The sequence below is a fragment of the Lissotriton vulgaris genome, unplaced genomic scaffold, assembly GCF_964263255.1.
Source record: "Lissotriton vulgaris unplaced genomic scaffold, aLisVul1.2 SCAFFOLD_2558, whole genome shotgun sequence".
Classification (NCBI taxonomy): Eukaryota; Metazoa; Chordata; class Amphibia; order Caudata; family Salamandridae; genus Lissotriton; species Lissotriton vulgaris.
Window position 1 is genome coordinate 285,001 of NW_028245546.1, and position 3,444 is coordinate 288,444.

Sequence of the window (3,444 nt, forward strand, 5' to 3'; positions counted from 1 at the left end):
GAGTTTGTGTGTTTTTATTATGTTGTCAATTTTTTCATTTATATTTTCTCCTACATACATGAATGAACGTGCTATGTACCGGTCTGGAGCATCCCTGAGATACAATAAACTATTGACTTTATTGAGACCAATTTGTGTACATTGTTTTGGTATACTGAGGCCCCCAATTGATCTTTTCGAATATAGGAGACCATCACATGTGTATGCAGGAAGGTGTAGAAAGTGTTTGACATACTTTTTTATTGTTTGCTCAAGAACATTCAACGTTTTTGCTTCAGTTCCTGTCATTTCTAATTTGAATGTTAGCTTAGGTATCAAGTACTGACACAGTATTTCAATTTTCTGCGTGGGCTTAAGTGGTAAATTATCAAGATTTTGAGCCCATTTGACAAGAACCTCATTAATTCTGTTGTTGCTTGTATGACCAGTGTGTGGATCAAAGTTCAATCCGAGGTATCTTTCACTTTCTCCTAGATGAATATTTTCAATATTTTCTTTCTCAAATTGCCGTGGTTTACAGTTGTTAATCAGTATTTTGTCTTTATGGTGACTGATATAAAATCCATGTGTCTTTTTCACATTCAGTTTTAGTCCTGTAGCTTTACTGAACTTTTCAATGATCTTCAGATTTGTACTCATTCCTTCCCATGTACTGCTGAGTACTGCGATGTCATCGGCAAAGGCGAGAGCGGTGATTTGCTCAACAAGATCATCTGATTCAAATGTGAAGCCCTTGCCATTTTTCTGAAGATCACAGATCAGAGGATCCATGGCAATGTTAAATAGTAGTGGGGATAAAGAGTCACCTTGTTTGACCCCAGATTTCATGGTTAGTTCAGGAGTTTCTTCGTTGTTCTTTCCCTTGAAAGATGTTGTTGAGTCAGTGTATAGGTGTTGGAACTGGCCCTTCTTGCAGGGTCATCCCCAAACTTTTTGCTTCTTTCTCCCTTATTTTTCCTGACCCGTGGCTGTTGGCAATAGGACTCTGCGCACTTTACCACTGCTGATCAGTGCTAAAGTGCATATGCTCTCTATGTAAATTGTTATTCTGATTGGATATACATGTTTGGCATATTTGTATCACCATGAAGTCCCTAGTAAAGTGCACTGGGTGTGCCAGGGCTGGTGATGGCAAATGCTACTAGTGGGCCTGCAGCACTGATTGTGCCACCCACAGGAGTAGCTCTGAAATGGTGTCTCAGGCCTGCCACTGCAGTGCCTACGGGCAGTTTAGAACTGCCATGTCCTCCTGGTCAGTGTCCCCACTGACCAGGCCTAACCCTTCCTTTTTTGTGCACATCAGTCACCCCTATGGAAGACCCAAGGTACCCCCCTGGGCAGGGTGCAGTGTATGTGAAAGGTAGAGCATTTACTAGTGCAGGTGACATGCTCTGGTAGTGAATTACAGCCATTTTCGTTTTTCACTATTGTAAGGCTATCTTGCTCCATAGGTTAACATGGGGGATGCTGGCTACAGTGGTTAACAGCATTTCTTCCCATAGGAACAAGATAGGACATAAGTATCTAGTATCCCTGAACTCAGAATTTAATAACACATCTTTTAGGAAAGGTGGTTTTTAAATCCTGTGTTTGAGAACAGCACTTTTAGAAAGTTGCTGTTCTCTTGTCTGACCCTTCTGTGTGCCTGGGCCTGTTTGTGTATTGACTGTCTGGTTTGTGAGTGACAGGGGCTGGGGAATTCCCCCAGAGGCTGGATGAGTCAGCAGTAGGCTGAATGAATGCAATTGCAACCTGAGTGGTGGGAGGAGTTAGCACCTGGGCTGAATAGGGCTGTGCCTGCCTGCCACAATGCTGGCTCCACCTCCTGCTGGGCGGCTGAGGACCCTGCCCCTTACTGATTTTTGTAAGTTCACTAATCGGTACATTCTTGTAAGTTCACTAATCGGTACATTCTTGGGTATCAAAATTGACCAGTTCTTTTTGATAATTTCTGGTACTCTTCTCATCAACAACCAAGATGTTAGAACTCTGGGCAGCAAGTCTTGGTTGCTTTCTGTGCACTTTATTTAGTTCATTCAGACCTATCTTATCAGGCCCCACTGCTTTTTTTAGATTGGAGCTCTCGAAAGCATGAGTTATTTCGAGCAGTGTTATTTCTTTGCACAGATTATCAATTTCATAGTCCTCTGGTATTCGATCTATCGGTATGAATTTAGGGTTCTTTTTGTTTTCTTTTTCAATTATGCTTTTGTAGTATTGAAAGATTTCATCAGCACTGATTTTGCAAGTGGCATCTTCTGCCCCATCAGTGATAATCCTGGCAATTTTCTTTTTATCTTTCTTAAACATTGCCCTTTGATTTTGCATAATTTTTCTTGTGCGTCCGATTAAGCCTTTCGTTTTTCTTATCTTTTTTTGTTATTTTGTTTCCTGCTGAGGCATTCTGGTGCTCGTCTTGAGCAGAGTTCATAGGCTCATTATTGATTTCACTTGTTGGTTCATTTGTTGTTACTCTTGCTAGATAAGGACTTAGATCAGTGGTGTTTTCTGTGATATAAGTCACCACTTCATCCATCAGATCCATAGCAGCATTGTGCTGCTCTACGTTTTGAGTGTATTTCTCGATTTCTAAAATTCTGTCTTCTAGTTCAACAACGTTCTTGATTTTATGCGCACGTTTTCGAGTGATAAAGTCTCTGTGCTTTTCTGTTGTTACTTCCACTGTAACCTCGGGTTCATCGCAAGAGTCATTTTCAGAAACATTTGATGCTTGCAGTACATCTTTTGCAGATTTTTTGCTTTTATCTCTTCTGTTTCTTCTTTTTTCTGCAATTTGTTTACTGTTCTTGTTGTCAAAATGTGGAACCATCAGCGCATTAACATTCCTCTTATTTTCATACATTTTTTCTAATTTTGCTAGTAGCAGTATTTCTTCCTGTGACCATAATTTTGACGGTTTGCTGCTTGCTAGAGCTGTTAGTCTAGCCTCATTTTGCGCTCTTGGATGCGCATGCCGAGCATGTTGAGAAACACCAATTTGTGTTCCAAATCTGAGATCACAGAAGCTGCACAGGAATGGCAGCACTCCTTTTTGAGGTCTTCCTTTACATTTGGCATAATGGCATGCAAAATTGTGATATTCGACTTCTTTGTCACATTTTGAACAGTACGTTTTGAGATAGAAGCCTTTGTGCTTATTGGAGACATGTTTTCTCAGTTCTTTAAAGGTTCCCATTATGTCTCCACACAAGTCACATTTATATTTTTCGTTTGGGTATTTCCAGTAAGTGACTTTTTTGGTGTAATCACTTTTCTTTGTTATTACATCTTTGCTGACCTCGTACACATCGGGAAGATTATCAAATTTTGCTGTATCAATGTCATTCTTGGCTGAGGTGGCTACAAACTTGATAGAATTGCTGAGGTCTACTGTTGTGTCTTCTTCTGCTATAGTGGGTGTACTAAAGCCTATATCGTGATCTG